Source organism: Pristiophorus japonicus, chromosome 16 (assembly GCF_044704955.1).
Source record: "Pristiophorus japonicus isolate sPriJap1 chromosome 16, sPriJap1.hap1, whole genome shotgun sequence".
Classification (NCBI taxonomy): domain Eukaryota; kingdom Metazoa; phylum Chordata; class Chondrichthyes; family Pristiophoridae; genus Pristiophorus; species Pristiophorus japonicus.
Genome location: NC_091992.1, coordinates 20,879,326 through 20,897,676, shown reverse-complemented (window position 1 = coordinate 20,897,676; position 18,351 = coordinate 20,879,326). Strand labels below are relative to the sequence as shown.

At 43.1% G+C, this 18,351-nt stretch overlaps 1 protein-coding gene and 1 pseudogene across 1 annotated transcript in view; both read right to left on the bottom strand.

Annotated features, from left to right (window-relative positions):
* ankrd13b (ankyrin repeat domain 13B) overlaps positions 1-18,351 on the bottom strand; it is a 408,867-nt gene that overhangs the window by 375,611 nt on the left and 14,905 nt on the right. The gene's annotated exons all lie outside the window — the stretch shown is intronic.
* Positions 9,162-12,054, bottom strand: LOC139226882 (alpha-2,8-sialyltransferase 8F pseudogene; annotated as a pseudogene).

The following is an 18,351-nucleotide window of genomic DNA, read 5'->3' as shown; positions in this document are numbered from 1 at the left end:
CGGGCCGGGCCGCCACACGTTGTTCCCTCTAATGGCCCTGGCCTGCTGAGGGGCAAAGAACAAGCTAAACACTACTGAGACAGCATCGATGAATAAATCCATAAGGGAAAATTGAGAGTATGGAAAGAGGCAAACATTAAATACATGGACAGCAGGGGAGAGCATGATAAGGGAGAATACAAAGAGATTAGGAGAAATCAAAAAAATAAGTAGAAAGGCAAAGAGGAACTATGAAATTCAATTATCCAGGAACATAAAATAAAATAGTAAAATATTTTCAGGCACATAGATAAAAAATGGAAGGTCAGGATGGAAATAGGGATGAGAAGAATAATACTACAGATAGCAACAGAAAGATGTCATAAATATTAAATAATACTTTGCTTCAGTATTTACCAGGGAGATAGAACAGGTGGACATGACATCGGATGATGAGATTATTAATGAGATAATTGCATTTAAAATAAAACGAGAGATATTTAAGAAACTAATCAAACTCAATTTTAAAAGAATCTAGGGAGGAGAGAGCATACATAAGAACATAAGAAATAGGAGCAGGAGTAGGCCATACGGTCCCCCTGAGCCTGTTCCACCATTTAATACGATCATGGTTGATCCGATCATGGACTCAGGTCCACTTCCCTGCCCGCTGCCCACAACCCCTTATTCCCTTATCTATTAAGAAACTGTCTATCTCTGTCTTAAATTTATTCAATGACTCAGCTTCCACAGCTCTCTGGGGCAGCGAATTCCACAGATTTGCAACCCTCTGAGAGAAGAAATTCCTCCTCATCTCAGTTTTAAATGGGCGGCCCCTTATTCTAAGATTATGCCCCCTAGTTCTAGTCTCCCCTATCAGTGGAAACATCCTCTCTGCATCCATCTTGTCAAGCCCCCTCATAATCTTATACGTTTCGATAAGATCCACCTCTCATTCTTCTGAATTCCAATGAGTAGAAGCCCAACCTACACAACCTTTCCTCATAAGTCAACCCTCTCATCTCCGGAATCAACCTAGTGAACCTTCTCTGAACTGCCTCCAAAGCAAGTATATCCTTTCTTAAATATGCAGATCAAAACTCTATGCAGTATTCCAGGTGTGGCCTCACCAATACCCTGTATAACTGTAGCAAGACTTCCCTGCTTTTATACTCCATCTCCTTTGCAATAAAAGCCAAGATTCCATTAGCCTTCCTGATCAGTTGTTGTACCTGCATACTAACCTTTTCTGTTTCATGCACCAGGACCCCCAGGTCCTGCTGTACTGCAGCACTTTGCAATTTTTCTCCACTTAAATAATAATTTGCTCTTCAATTTTTTTTCTACCAAAGTGCATAACCTCATACTTTCCAACATTATACTCCATCTGCCAAATTTTTGCCCACTCACTTAAGCCTGTCTATGTCCTTTTGCAGATATTTTGGGTCCTCCTCACACATTGCTTTTCCTCCCATCTTTGTATTGTCAGCAAACTTGGCTACATTACACTAGTTCCTTTCATCCAAGTTTTTATTTATAGATTGTAAATAGTTGGGGTCCCAGCACTGATCCCTGTGGCACCACACTCGCCAACCGGAGAATGAACCATTTATCCCGATTCTCTGTTTTCTGTTAGTCAGCCAATCCTCTTTCCATGCTACTATATATTACCCCCAATCCTCTGAACTTTTAACAGAGGCACTACTACACAATCTTAATAATTCATTAGAACAAGGTGTAGTGCCAGAGGACTGGTGGATAGCTAATGTAATACCTATCTTTAAGAAGGGAGATAGAACATGTCAAGGGAACTATAGACCAGTCAGCTTAACATCAGTAGTAGGGAAAATAATGGAATCCCTACGAAAGGAGAAAATAGAAGAACAGCTAGAAACCAAAAATATAACAATGAATGGTCAGCATGAATTTTTTGAAGAAGTAACATAGAGAGTAGACAAGGATAACGTAATTAATCTACATTTTCAAAAGGCATTCGATAAGGTACTGCATAATAGACTAATGAATGTCAGAGGTTGCGTAGTCAGGGGCCAAGTAGCAGAATGGACAGCTAGCTCGCTTCAAGTCAGAAAGCAGAAAATAGGGGTTAAGGGTGGCTATTCACAGTGGCAGAAGGTGGGAAGTGGTAACCATCTCGGTATACTCTGGGAACTCCAAATCCCAAGATTCAACATGCTCTGTGACCAAAGCCTTGTTTACAAGAGGTTTGTCTCCATTTACTCTGTTGTTAACACTAATTCAGTTCCGATATAGTAAACCAGTTGTGGTGAAGAAAATATTGAAAGGACCTAAAGCTCACTCTGTTCTGTCTCTCCATAATGAAAGTGCTAATACTGTTCTATTCCTCCAACTATATGCTACTTGCTTTAAATGACTGCTTGAATGACCTTATCTTCACTCCTATTCTTTAAACCGTGGTAGTGTACCACTGCCCTTGGCCTTTCAGCTGGAATTTTGAATTTAAAGAAAAAGATAAGCATGGACCTATCAAAACATCCAGAACTAATTTACTCATTAACTTGTTTTATAGAAATGTGTTTAAGTCTGACCTTATGGCCTTTGACTGTGAATGTGGCAGTCACAAATGGGACTTCAGCACACCAATGAGGTCATATTCGTCTGAGCAGGTGTCATAACTGTGACTCGTAGAAAAATGGTTCACCCATTAGAATGTAACTTACATGATGGAACGGCAAACTTTGATCATGTACAACAATAATGATAAAAACCCCATGAACCTTTTGCTCATCAAAATACTCTTAATGCTTTCCCAAGTTTCCACACTTTTTCTTGAAGTTAAACACGTTCACATGATTTTGGTGTGAACTAAAGTATATCACGTGGTTACAAGACAGGAAAAGAGTAAAATAATATTCCTAGCTGTAAACCTTGACACAATCTGGGTAAATTAATTTGTGCAAATTGGAGATATAGGCCTAGGAACTGGATCGTGACCAAATTGGGGAGTAATCCCAGTGCAGCGCATCCCTTTAAGGACAGTTGGTTTAGCTGTTGTGCGCCTGAGGAACCTGACCGCAGCCTGCACGGCACATGGTGCAGTGAGTTGTGAATTAATTTCACAAAGCGGCCTGAACAGACGTTAGGCCACCGATTTGTGTATGCAATGGGCCTAATGCTAGTTTCAGACAGGCGCCATAACCAATATGGTGTGCAGCGCACTTCTGACCCGGAATAAGCATGCGTACACCACCTGCCATATTAAACCATTATGTGCCTGATTTACGCCTGTAAAATGGACACAGTGAGATCGAATATCTCGACCTCAATCTATTTTGTATATGTGCTAAAATGTTGGTTGTTAGTTCATGAGAATGGAACATTCTGCTTTATTTTTTTCTTCCATTTTTGTGCCTTCATACCTTCATTAGCTGTAAAGCACTTTGCGACGTCCGGTGGTCGTGAAAGGCGCTATATAAATCAAAGTCTTTTTCTTTTTTCCGTCTTGGGCCAGGCGCTGGGAGGTGGAACAGAATTGTCTGGAGGTAAATCAGCCTCTGATTTTCCCTGCTACCTTCCAATCAGCACTTCCACTGCTGGAAGAATCAAGACATTCAGCAAAAACCCTTCTCCCCTCCATATTTCAGCCACCATGATAGAGAAACACACAGCATGCCATCTGACTGAAGAGACTCGAAAACAACAGTAAGCATTGATGCTATGGGCAATCACAGACATACTCCCAGATATAACTACCATTTGCCAGCTATAACTGCCAGTATCATCTTTTAAGTGGACACTATTTTTCACACTGCATTGTGGGAATTGCCAGGCACAACTTCACATTCTATCACTTCATAGCTCGGCTGCATGGAATGGGCTGTCCTGCCATATTGTCTTTGGATTGCATTTAATTTGCTGCTGGCCAAGACTGTAAATGTTGTAGAAAATGTAATATTTTGTTATGTTTCAAATGAATTCTCTGGCTAACTATTATTCTAGTCGCACAGAGAGACTGCTATTGTGCACAATGACACGTGTGCGCCAGATCATTAAAAACAAAGCAGAAATGCTTCCCAGCCAACGATGATTTAATGGGGAATGTCATCCCATCGTCCCAGCAGAATGCTAGAGAGCCTACAGCATGGTATTGTGTAGAATTGTGTACATCCTCTGAACAAGCTCAGAAATCCAATCTGCCTGGCAAAACAAAACTATTTAAAAATAAATAAAAAGATCCCAAATATTGATTCAGGCCTAATGTATTGCCTCCTGGGCCTTCTCATAGCGATTGCGCCATGATTACGAGCAAATGGCAGGCAGTCCATTGAAGTGGTGGCAAGTAGGAAGCTCCTCCATCGCTCTGTGTAGGTAGTTGAATCACTATACAAAATAGGGTCTAATCTGAAAACATCACTGAGTTTAAAGCAGAAGAACTTCTCCAGAACATGGTCCCTGCTTCCAGCCTACTTCCAAGAACAGTCTGGGATTTTAGCAACAACCTTTCCATCCCTTCACATTTCAGGCTGCGTGGTAAAGGAACACGCAGCAAGCCATCTGACTGAAGGATCTCCAAAACAAAACCAGGCATTGATACTATGAGCAATCACAGGCATACACCCAGATATAACTACCAGTTACCAGGTACAGTGGCCAGAATTGTTCACCAACCTCCTTCCGAAAGTATTGCCCTCTTCCTTAATTACTATTCCCCAAGTAATATGTGTCCTCCAGAATCTCTTCCATGCGGCCAATCTTCCTGTCTGATCCTAGACACTGAATATATGTATGCCAAGTTAACATGCGAGATATCACAGCCAAGCTCTATACGCACACACTCACTATCCAGGGGTACTGAGGCTAAATGTAGCACACTAACTACTATCCCAGTTGAACTCACCTAACTTGACACAGCCCGAGGTTCAAACATAGGGCCTTCTGTTTTATACGATTTAGTGTAACATTATGATGCAATTCCCCAATGAGCTATCAGGGGAAATTATGAGGTAGTTCTGAATAGAGAAATTGTAATATGACTCTCAACAGTCTTACGTGACACATTGGGGGGAAAATTACAGTCAGAGGCTTTCTTTGAACAAATGCCTCCGACTTGAAAAATTTTTGCAAAAATATCTAGTGGTCGTGGAGGCATTTTCAATACCGGTTGGAGGCCTTCATTCGATGCGCAGCGCATGGGGGCCTGTCTTCGAGGTACGTACGGAGAAGCTGGAGTCACGTGTGCTTGGACCACCAATCACTATGCAGTATTCTCATTGACAAAAATGGGAGCTCTGTTTGTACGGGCTCCCATTATTATCAATGAGAAAATACCCTAAAACACCAAAACACAGCATTATAAATAAATAAAACACCTCACATATTTAAAATTAAATGTAATTAAATGTTTTAGAAAAAATATATATTTTTGGGAATTTTTTTTAATGTGTTTTAATATTGTTAAAAATAAAGTTACCTTAATGGATAGGTTTTTAATATAAAAATGAGCGTTTAAATTTAATTTTTATATGTTTTAAAACTCTTACGCTGGTAATAGTAAGCTATGCGCCTGCTTTCACCAGGCGTAAAAGTTTGATGGATATTCGCTGGGCATGAGTTGGGCAAATAGCCCAATCTCTCCCACGTGAATGTCCTTTTCCCGGGGATGTGGAGGATCTGTCAAGATCGGAAAAGCCGGTTTTTGGCGCATGCGCCCCGAAAGCTGGCTTTGGCGAGGCCTCGCTGATTCCGTGCGCACTTCAGCACGAGGCTGGAATTTTCAGCCCATTATCTGATATAACATTAGGAACTTGAAAGAGAAAAAATTGCAGGGATATGGGGAAAGAGCGGGGGAGTGGGGCTAACTGGATTGCTCTTTGAAAGATCAGCACAGATTCGACGGACCGAATGGCCTCCTTCTCTGCTGTCTATTTTATGATTCTATGGCACTTTTTATACTGGTCTCATTAACACAGGGCTTCCAAATGCAACACTGTATACACAATGAACAGTAGAAAACAAATGACATTTTGACATATGAATGGCTCTATCTGCACAGGAACTGGTCAAAAATCTTTGCAAGCTCCCAGTTTCCTCAATCACCCCTCTAGACTATTAACCTTACAGATCCATTCATCAAACTATGGAAGCTCTTCTTTCATTACTTTCTGCTGCCAGTGTGAATCATATTTCACTATTACTGCCATGCCTGGAGTTTTCATCCTGGTGCGAAGGAGCGGAAAAGTGCAAAAGAAAGAGAATTTAATTCCAAATCTTGCCCCCACTTCACCATTTTAGAGGTAATGTTTCTTAGAGTTATAAGATGGGCCAGTACTCTATTTGTCACTATTGATAGTGTATTCACAATTAGGCAGTGTACAAGGGATTTTATTTCCACCAGAGTTTCACTGACACAGGCATTGATAAATGTAATTTATTTTTCTTATATTTGTTTCTTAAAAAAAAATGTCCCCTATCCTATCTCTACACGACCCCTCTTTTTCTCATTGTGATGAGGTAGCATAGCACGCACAGGAGTAGAGAGCCTCTGAAACAGGGTGCGGAAATCTTTCTTGGTAAAATTTCTTTTTGTTAGCTGACCCCATTTTAACCTTGGTTTAGTACCATTGCATTGTAAATCATTCCTCACGTAATACAGAGCTCCACAGAACAGCTCACCATCTATAATAGTCATGGTTTGACAGGAATGTAAAATACAAATGCCAAATGGAAAGCTTCAAAAGGTTTTCAAAAAAATTGTATATATAATTCAAAAAGCAATCTTTGGGAGCGTGTTCAAGGCTGTAACATAGATTGTGAGTTTGGATACCTGAGAGAAATGTTCAAGTTTTGCTCTTGTGGTTTAAGGAATCCAAATAGTGTGAGTGTTTTATAAGACCGCTGTGTATTGCCTATATTAAATTGCATTTGTATCTGCGAAATAAGAGAAACAGATTGTTAAATGGGACTTTTTTGGTATAGTGAACAAATTTGACATGTCTAGCTGATCTGCCATGGCGATGCTCACAGGGAGTGAAGATAGTGGAATAACCCTTACATTGTTTGGCAGCAGAGAAGTCATGTCTGCATGGAAAGGTTCTAAGTTGCATAGACGGAGAAACCCAGAAGACCTGTAGTGGAAAATTATGCTCGCACAGAGATTATAACTGTAGCAGAGAATTAGCACAGAAGTGTGGTAAAATAGCTCCCCTAAAACAAAGCAGAAGGCAAGGACAAGGCTGCTTACAAATGGGAAGCTTTTGAAGATGAAAGTTTACTGAATGTTTGGTTAGATATTATGGGTAACTGTATTGGTAAGTTATGTAGTTGTTATTCAGAATTTTTGAATGTAGTATGTTTTATATATACTGTTAAAATGCCTGTGGTGTTGCCAACCGTCAGTTGATAAATATGAGGTTTTTATATACAAGACGGCGACAAAGTTGAGAGAGAGATGTCAGTAACTTGCTCCAAAGAGCCACCTAGTGACCAGACCATGAAGCTACATTGTGACAGTAGACATAGTAAAATTGAATGAGAAATGTTTACATAGCGATTGTAAATGTTGATAGAAAAGCACAACCAAAAATGGTGACAACGGGGAGTAAGGTTCATGGACAGAAGTGCATGTCTTGCACAAGATTATTAATAATATATAGATATATATAGATGTTATATGAAGGTCATTTGTAGCGACAAGTAGAATAGTAGGTGAGGAAAAAATATGGCCATGCCCACATGTAGCTTTTCATATCTGTATGGATGAGCAAATTACTTGCACTTCTGATGTCGTGGAAGAATGGGGAGAAGAAAAGTAACAAAGACTGCCCCATTTGAGCTTAGAAACATAGAAACATAGAAAATAGGTGCATGAGTAGGCCATTCGGCCCTTCAAGCCTGCACCGCTGTTCAATAAGATCATGGCTGATCATTCCCTCAGTACCCCATTACTGCTTTCTCTCCATACCCCTTTAGCGGTAAGGGCCATATCTAACTCCCTCTTGAATATATCCAATGAACTGGCATCATCAACTCTCTGCGGCAGGGAATTCCACAGGTTAACAACTCTCTGAGCGAAGAAGTTTCTCCCCATCTCAGTCCTAAATGGCCTACCCCCTATCCCAAGACCATATCCCCTGGTTCTGGACCTCCCCAACATCGGAAACATTCTTCCCGCATCTAACTTTTCCGTCCCTGAGACAAGTTAGCCATTCGGCACATTGCATTTGCTAGAACAATCCGAAACGAATCCCATGCTTGGGTTCTCTCCATAGCTGTACCAGAATGTTACCAGGGCACCAACAGTTAAATTATGAGGAGAGATTACATAAACTAGGCTTGTTTTCCCTGGAATATAGAAGGTGACTTGATTTAAATTTTTAGGATTTGAGAGGAACTGTTACGGTAGATAAAAAACTTTTTCTGCTGGTGGGGAAGCCCAGGACAAGGGAACACAACCCTAAAACCAGAGTCAGGCCAGCCAGAAGAGGTTAGGAAATACTCCGTCACACAAAGGGTGCCAGAAGTGTGGAACTTCCTCACACAAAAAGCAGTAGATGTCAGCTCAAATAATAATTATAAATCTGAGATCAATAGATTTTTGCTAGACAAAGGTATTAAGGGATATGGAGCCAAGGTGGATGGATGTAGCCGGGAAGTATCAGGCTGGGGGAGGTGTCAAGAGTCTCCACCTCGGAAACAGAAGGCTCTCAGTGGTCCCATTTATAAGGGGCTGCATTTAATGAAAAAATAAAATTTGGTTTCTCTTCAGGAACTCAGAACACGATAACAGCCTTGAACCCCCAGATGTGCCCCACATTCAAAGGTATTGGCAAGATATGTCTCACTAGGCGTATCTCTGGTTACCCAATGCCAGGTCCCTTAACATAGTGAGTCCATGCCCCCAGCCGTGACCCTGTTTAATCCTTGTTTATGTCTCCAAAAGACTATTGTGGAATTCAGCCGTAAGGCAGAGACTCAGCATATCTGGGTCCTCGCCTCATTTGTGGCCTTTCTCACATCCTTCCCGACATCAGTGAAAACTGAATCAGCATCTCAAGCCTCGCCTCACCGGAATCATCCAAAAACACTCTCCACAATTATCACCACAATAACACAATTTATAACATGCATCAATTAATAAAAATAAATTTTGTACTATGATTCACAAACTAATAAAGTTTGTCTCCTGCAGTATATCAATCGTATATTTATTCACATTTATCGGCGTGCAGTTTCACAATGCCTTTCATGTGAAGCTGCAGAAGTTTGTAGAATTCATTCGGCATTGAGTGAATTTTACCTGGCATCATATTGTCATAGTAATGATGGTGGAACTGGTTTCCATGCACACCTTTAGAGAAGGGCCAGAATCCATACACCCATACTTCCTCACACAGCTCCATTGCTGCGCTTAATATAATGAAACCGCTAGAAAGACGTTTCTCTTTAACACCTTTACCTTTCCAGAATGGACTGACAGTTTTCATGTATGATGGATTTAAAAATATTGCCTTCTGTTTCATTCCAAAATCTTGCAGAGTGTAAGAAACTTTAAATGAAGGTGATGTGTTAATTGAATAAAAAAATGCAGGCAGCAGAATAAATGCACTTTTATAGGCAGATATATAGTCCACAAAAGGTTTTCTCCTTAAATTCAGACTTTGGTACCTTCTTGTAATGATACTTGGATTGGCTGTCACAATATCTGTTTTCGTTCCCACATCATCTATATAATCCATGATAGGGGGAAGATTACACCTGAATACAAAGTCAGCCTGATTTATTTCCATTCCACAGCTGCTGTTAGTTAGAACTCCTCCATTTCCAACAACAGAGCAACGTTTAAATACATGGTCTTTGAAAGGGTCTGTCTTAGGAATCAGTTTAAGAATATCTTCTGTAATCATCATTATTCTTTTAGGTTCTGCATCAAAGCTCAGATTTGTTCCCAGTGGCGTATTAACTTGTGTAACAACAACATTTTGAGCTTGCTGCCCTTGAGACTTTCTTGATCACTACTTCTAATGTCACAAACCTTGGTGGTTGTGGCCACAAAGCACATTGCCACCAGAAGCTACTCGCATGATACATTTTCACACACTCGCAGAAGGCAGCATATAGGCTGGGCACTGGGGTAACTGTCTCTGCTCCTCCAAATTATAACACCTGCATGTTTTGTATCTGCTAATGTGAAAAGGCTGCACATACTAGACAGGAACAAGTTTTACCATTTGACTTTACAAATCATTGGCGCAAAGGCCATACAGGTGCTGGAAACTATTGCAAAACTCACGGCTGATAGCATCCTTTTCTTCTTCTTTCTTTCCCCTTCGTCATTCACTAACACAGAGACATAGATTGCTCATCAGCTACATGTCACACAGGATATTAGCATGTTGGAACAGATTCCTTTCTATCGCCATGTTCCCTTTCTCTTTCTGTAACTGAAGTGTCAGATCACGTGACAACAGCCTGCAGAAGATTGTGGGTTCAAAACCCACTACAGAGACTTGAGTACATAAATCCAGGCTGACACTTCAGTGCAGTGCTGAGGGAGTGCTGCACCGTTGGAGGTGCTGTCTTTCGGATGAGACGGTAAACCAAATCTGTTCTCTCAGGTGGACATAAAAGATCCCAAGGCTTATTTCAAAGAAGAGCAAGGTCGTTCTCCCCGGTGTCCTGGCCAATATTTATCCCTCAAACAACATCACTTAAAAAAAACCAGGCCATTTATCACATTGCTGTTTGGGGGAGCTTGCTGTGCACAAATTGGCGACTCCGTTTCCTACATTACAACAGTTGCTACACTTCAAAAGTATATAATTGGCTGTAAAGTCCTTTGGGATGTCCTGAGGTTGTGAAAGGCACAATATAATTGCAAGTCTTTTTGCATTATTCACTGTACCAGGTGCAGGCAACAGCACATTTCCATTCACCCTGGAGGATTTATCATGTCAGGTTGAGAAGAGATTATTCGTGTGAAGCGTGTGACAGGAGGAGCAAATGGCAGGGACAGCAGAAGAACAGAAACCATCTGGCCAGAGGGAGAGCTTAAGTTCTTTTTTGGTTGCTGAGGCCAGGATTTGGCACTGTTATGTGGTGCATATACAGCGAGGCTGTTATCTGAACAACATTGTTTAATGTGGTCATTTGATAAGGCCCAAAACATCCTGCAAGATGGAGAAGTCTACTGGTGATATCTGAGGTGTGTGTGTGTAGTATATGCAATCACTCTAATAAAGACTCCATGAGGTAAGGGTATAGTACTTGAACTGTAGTGACTGTAGTCCTTTATTGCAGTTCCTAGAGTGAGGACACCAAGAGGTGAGCTCCCTTTTATACTGGGTTACCTGCAGTGTACAGGTGCCCTTAGGTCTCCAGCAGTAGCACCCTCTGGTCGTACAGGTATGGTGTATACAGGGTGAAGGTACATTCAGTGGTCTAGTGTTACAGTACATACATTAACATACATACATAACAACACTCCCCCCAAGCCTTTCCCAAATACTTATTGCCATGACATGGGGAGGTAATCAGTGGTGGACGGTGGGAGGTTGTAGTGAGGGTTGTGTGGGTGCCAGGTGTGATCCCTGTGTTCATGGCTGCACACATCCATTCCCCCCCCCTCCCCATACATAGACCATGTGGGTATGTCACTGTTGGAGGATTCCGCAGTGGTGGAGCAAGTACATGTTGTAAGGTACATACATTGTTGAATGGGTAGGTGGTAGCATTTAGTGGTGGGCAGGGCCACAGGTTGGCGTGGCCTCCTTGTCCTCCATTGGTGGTGGAAGTCTGGTCATCCCAGGTCCTGCCAGGAAAGTTGGAGGGTACTGACCTCTTTCTCCCGGTGCTGGCCCTGGTGGCCAGGGGGGTAGGGTCAATCTGGTTGCCAGTGGTGGTGGCTGTGCTGTCCATTGACCGCTGTCCCTGCAGTGGGTATGCTCCCACTGGATGTGTGTGAACCCGCCCTGGGGCATCACATTGGTCCCGGCAGCGCAGGCTACATGATCGGGAAGCCCACTGGAATGGGTTTCCTTTGGTATTGTCAGTATACGTGTAGAATCCGGTATCATTTTTCATACTGTCATTTGCATACATGATACATTGGCTCCGACCGCAACTAGTCGACTCGATATTGTTACTTCTCTTTGCACTTTCACATTTGTCAGTTAAAACACTTCCTTGTGTGCTACCCCTGTGCATGGTTACATTTGGAAAGCTGCCTTTGCTAGTTACATTTGTCTTGTTAGCATCACTAGCAACACTGCTCAACAGTCCAATTTTGTCACTTACATCACTTTTTGGAGTATTAGTTACATTTTCCTCATTAGCATTACCGGCATCACCATTCAACAGTACATTTATATACCTGCATTCATTAATTACACTTCTATCCTTAGTGTCACCGGCATCGCTGTGCCAAGAGTGGAACTGTCCCTTTAATTGTTTTGGGTTGCCGGTCTCCTTTAAGAGGGCCTTGCAATCTTTACCCCAAACTGGTTCCCCGCTCGGTAACACGTGTTGCTCCCTCAACGCTGCCCCTTGTGGTCTGGTCGTGGCCATCTTGATTCCAGGTGCTTCACCTCGTGGTGCGGGCGCCATCTTCTTTCTCTCCACGAGGTAGGCTGCGGCAATCCTTTTCTCCCCAGGTTCTGCCACTAAAGCCGGGAATCTACCTTCTGCACCGATCTTCTTCCCTCGAAGTCCTGCCATTGGAGCCCGGAAGGTGAGGTCTGGTCGTTCAGGTTGGATCATCTTGCCGCTGAGTTGTGCAGTCTGTGTCGTCGCCGCACAGTCGAGTCGGACAGTAGGATTTTCAGGTGCTGCAATGGATCCAAGTTTGGGGCCATGTAGGATGTCCATCGCCGGGGCCCGGAGGCCTTCGTCGCTCCGACAGATTTGGACTTGCTTCATCCATCTTCTTCCCAGCAGCGTTGGACCATCACCGGCAACGATCCACAAAGGAAGCTTGTGCATCGCGCCTGGGACACCTGGGATCTCCACGCTGCCAATGACTGGGGTGGTGCCTTTTGAGTAGGTGAGCAGCTTTGCCTGGATTGGAGACATTTTGGGTCATTTGGCGGGGTTGTCCCAGAGTTTCTCAAAGCCCGTCTGATTCATCTGTGACTGGCTCGCCCCTGTGTCGATCTCCATTGAGACTGGAACCCCGTTGATTTCTACTTCCATTTTCCACAGGGAACTCTCGGTGGAGCATACTCCTCTTCCAGGGCTGAGCCACTTTGACTTCATCAGCGCTGGAGCCCGGGTGATCAGCCAACTCTTCAGCGACTCGGTGAGTAAAACTTTTTCTACACATTCGCTGAAGGTGACCTTTAATGTTGTAGCCTTTGCAGGTATAGTCTTTGTATCAGCACTGGTGAGCCCTGTGGTTTCCTCCACAGCACAAGCACGGGCTAGCCAGTTGGTCCCATGTAGTGGACTCAGGGATGTGGGACTCGGGGCAGCAGTCTTGCCTCTGAAAGTCGCCATTCGGTTCACTGTACTCGTCGGGTTAGAGTCCTGGGTGTGAGTCATCATCCTCTTGGAGTCGCAGACCGAAATCATGAATGCCTGGTTCATTTTGATTGCCTTCTGCAGGGTGATTGTAGTGTCCGAAGAGAGCAGTTTATGGAGGAGGCCCTCGTGGCCGATTCCAATAACGAAGATGTCCCTTAGTGCTTCGGTGAGGTGGTCGCCAAAATCACACGGTGCAGTCAATCTTCTCAGATCTGCAGCGTATTTAGCAATTTCTTGGCCTTCGGGCCGCCGGTGGATGTAGAACCGGTGTCTGGCTGTGAGGATGCTCTCTTTAGGTTTAAGTTGTTCTTGTATTAAAGTTACGAGCTCCGCATAAGTCTTGGTTGTCGTCTTCGCTGGGGCTAGCAGGTCCCTGACAAGGCCGTGGACATTGGGCCCACAACTGCTGAGCAGGATGGCCCAGCGCTTGTTCGACAGCGAGGTCGGTGAGTCCCCAGCCAGAACGTTCACGATGAAAAAATGTTCTAGCCTTTCCACAAAGGCATCCCAATCTTCCCCATCAGCAAATTGTTGGAAGTTACTTAGGTTAGACATTTTGAGCGTGGAAATTCATAGCCTCATCGCCAGTTGTAGTATATGCAAGCACTCTAATAATGACTCCACAAGGTAAGGGTATAGTACTTGAACTGTAGTGACCTTAGTCCTTTATTGCAGTTTCTAGAGTGAGGACACCAAGAGGTGAGCTCCCTTTTATACTTGGTTACCTGCAGTGTACAGGTGACCCTTAGGTCTCCAGCAGCAGCACCCTCTGGTGGTACAGGTATAGTGTATACATGGTGAAGGTACATTCAGTGGTCTAGTATTACAGTATATACATTAACATACATACATAACAGTGTGTATGATGGCTTTCATGAACTGTAGGTCACCATGGAGCGCATGGTAACTCCATAGCCAGGAACAGAGGTCTAATGACTAAGCTCAGGTTTCTCTCCTGGGGCTTTTGAGACTTTGGACTCCAATATACAGGTGGTACTCAGCATGCGAACCTTAATTCAGGTGTCCACCCTCCTCAGTGCTGGGCAACTATCTGTTCCCACGTGGATTCCTGAAGATTCCCAACAGCTGGTGCATGGCAGGAGTAGGTACAGATAAGGCTGCAGCTTCTCATCCTTCCTTTGCTAATCCTCTTCCTCATCCAAATCTCTGAGAGCCAAAGGAATACCAAAAAGAATTCCCATCCTTGGAGATGCAGTTGTCGTAACAGGCTTATGACAAAAGGGGAACATCAAAAATAATGTTAAAAAATGCAAATTAAAGAATGCAATTCTTTAAAATGGAAGAAAATGACTCCAAAAAGCAGTAATAAATCAACTAATGCAACAGCAAAAATAATCTAATACTTCTTTAAGAATGCAATGCCCAAAGGCCTTGGTTCCAATATGAATTTTATATGAACTCATCACACTGTGAGCACATTGCTGGAGGAAAGGGCAGGAATTCATACACACAGCTATTTAAAGAAATTTACATGAGATTTGCCCCTTTATTTAGTCGCCTGTGTGCTTAGTGCAAAAGTTCACCTGCAAGTCCTACCAGAAAAGATTGCGTTTGGGATGAGCTGCAGACCTATAACCTTACTTGCTCGATTCCCAGCCTCCCTGCAACAGGCACTCCCCATCAGAATATCTACCCTAACAGACACAATTCTCCAACAGGAGCCCCTGTACAGCAATCAGGAATTGGAATCCTGGCTAATGTTTCCCTTCCCTAAAGGGTTTTTCCAATGAGTAGCGATGCCAGGTCTGTACTGAGTTAGTTGATCTCAGCCAAGACTTGGTATGGGTCATCATCATAGGTGGTCCCTCGAACGAGGATGACTTGCTTCCACATGAGTTCAGATACTTCAATGAAGGACCTGATGTTCCAGACCTGAACTCCAATTGAGGGGGTGGAAGATGCCTGTGCGTGGATTTTTTTAACGTGTAGTGACCATTGCACCACACCACAGGCTTGACAGAGCGAGGTCTTGGTCCAGTGGCAAGGGTTAACCAGAATGACTGGAGACCTGTTTTGCCGCACGGACCTAGCGCACGCATATCGCAGTGTGGGCAGGCCCATGCTGCCCCTGAGCCCTCGGTTCTTCTGGGTCCCGTACCCTCATTTGCCGCACCTCCGCCACGATCCCTCACTGCTCCTCCACCACAAAAACACTCGCCGCACCTCCGCACCAAACATTCGCAGAACCTCCGCCACAATCACCCACCAAATCTCAGCCACGGTCCCTCATTGCTCCTCCGCCCCGATCACTCATTGCAAGTCCGCCATGACCTTCCCACTCCTCTGCTGTACCAGGGCCCAGCCGATATTCCTGCTCACGCTTCAAACGGCGATCTGAGTCCTGATGACATCACCCAGTCGCCCACCTCAAAGCCGTCGCACACTTGTGTCAGCTTGAGCTGGAAGCTGCAGTGGCATGCTCCAGCTTTTTTTGAAACTCGACCTGCGGAGATATTCTCACACAGGTCAGGGTGGCTCACGATGTCTCAGGGCCCGGTGCTCTAGCTCTATTTATAGCCCCGACCTGCGGCGATGTTCTCACACAGGTCAGGGTGGCTCACGATGTCTCAGGGCCCGATGCTCTAGCTCTATTTATAGCCCCGACCTGCGGCGATGTTCTCACACAGGTCAGGGTGGCTCACGATAGTGAAGGGCCCGCCGCTCCAGTTCTTTATGGGTACTGTATATCTCGCTGTCCATAGATTATTGATTGGTCAAAATCAGCTCGGCTTTCTACTCCTAATTGTCATCTAGAAGTGCATTTGATGTTTGATGAGTGTAGAATCAGATTCAGATTTTGACCCTCATGTTTAAATAACCTGCTAACACTCACTGTCTAGGCTCACACATGGATAATTACATAGGATATATGGCACAGAAACGGGACATTCAGCCCAACCAGTCTATGCCGGCGTTTATGCTCCACTCAACCCTAATAATGGATCCATGAGATCAGCTAACTCAACACAGACCAGGAATCAATCCGGAGTCCCTCTGGTTTACATGGTTCAGCTCCACACCGGGTAATGAACTCATTATTGCCAACATTTGTGATTGCGAGTTAAGTGTTTTAGGCAGCTTTGTAAAAAAAAATGCATTCAATTCATGAAGGAAATTTTATAAAAAGGAGCGCTTATGAAAATCACTCCTTTATTAACTTCTCAAATCAATCATGAGCATTCAAAACATTGTCCTAAAATGAGAGAACTTACATCTGTTGGCAACATTGTGTTTTTAATTTGTTCTCAAGAAGAGGGTGATACTGGCAAGGTCACATTTTTACTTCACCTGCCTAATTGCCCTTACCATGGGGAACTCGTAAGATATTGTTCTACAATCTTTTCTAGAATTTTGCATTAGAACAATGCAATGACTATATAGAAATTATGACTATAATACGGTTTAATATTTGGGTTTAACACCTGTTTATGGTAAATCTAAACACAATCTCCACCAGTGTTCTATATACTTCAGTTTAAATAGTCATTAAAATGACCTTTAATTTATTCTGTTACAAGGTGTTCTTTAATATCTTAATTCTGAATTATCAACATAATTAGTAGATCTCCAACAGCATTGCTTACAAGTAGGCTGGGACTTGACGTGCAGTTTCTGATGTTTATTACAACAGCAAATTTCCCGTACAGCACATTTACTGATGTAATATAACACAAGATAGACTCAAGGCCAAAATATTGCCTTACTGATACTCAAAGTTATGCTTTTTCACAGATATATGGTAATACTGGCTATGTAGCACTTTATAAAACTTGCTTGAAATGCAAATAATTTTGATTCTTTCTCCCCAAAACAACATAATTAATTATGTTAATTATATAGATATAAGTGCAACCCTTTGAGTACCACATTTCCTTTAGTGGCTGTAAGGTTTCATTTCACTCACAAGTGAGAACTCAATAACTTGATTGTGGGTGAGTTATTTGATCTAATATTACTTCCACACTGTTGTGAATCCTCTACCTATTGGAATGGGCACAGGGCCAGAGTGTTTCAGCTGAATTCAGCATGTGTCAAGCACTCAGCTGGGGCAGATCCAAGGGAGTAAGCTGATTTCCAAACACATCTGTCTATGCAACGTTATTTACCGCGCTTGGATTTTTTTCACAAAGATTCCCTGCAGAGCTCTTGTGGTTGTGATTTATTTGAAACATTGACTCCCCTGATGACTTTGTGGCTGAAAGTACCACCATGTGTGGTACTGGGCCAGACCAAGTAAGAAAGCTCTGTGTTAAATGCCTAAGATTAGCTGAGGGCTGCTACGATTGTCCCCAGCACTACTGGGGTGAAGATCAGGGCTGCCACTCCTGATTGGGGTCCAGTGATTCCAGCTTGAAAGTGCGTCTGTTGATCAGGTGAAGACAGGATTGAGTTAGGCTCCAATGTCCCCCAGGGGTCAATAGCCTGACTTTACTCACAGTCTGGGTTTGCACGTGAGTATGGTATTGCAAGGCTGCTGGTCCGTGTGGAATCAAACTCCACCAAGACAATGCATCGTCAGGAGAAAACGTTATTAAAAAATAAATAAAACCAATAGAAATAATTTTGCAGTATTATCTTGCCAATGTGACATCATACCAAACTACATATTTTTAAAAACTTTCTCATACATTTCTCCACGTGTCATAATTGAGATTAGCAGTCGCAATTTAAGACATCCATCTAATATGATCGGCAAATCACCACCTATCATTAAGACTGAATGTCCTTTCAGTGTATATTGAGGGGAATTTAATGAATACCCTATGTGAGCCCTGTGTCAGCTAGCTGCACTTCTGACACAAGCATGATTTATTTATTTATTCTAATATATCATAGGTACCATGAAGGTGGGCGATG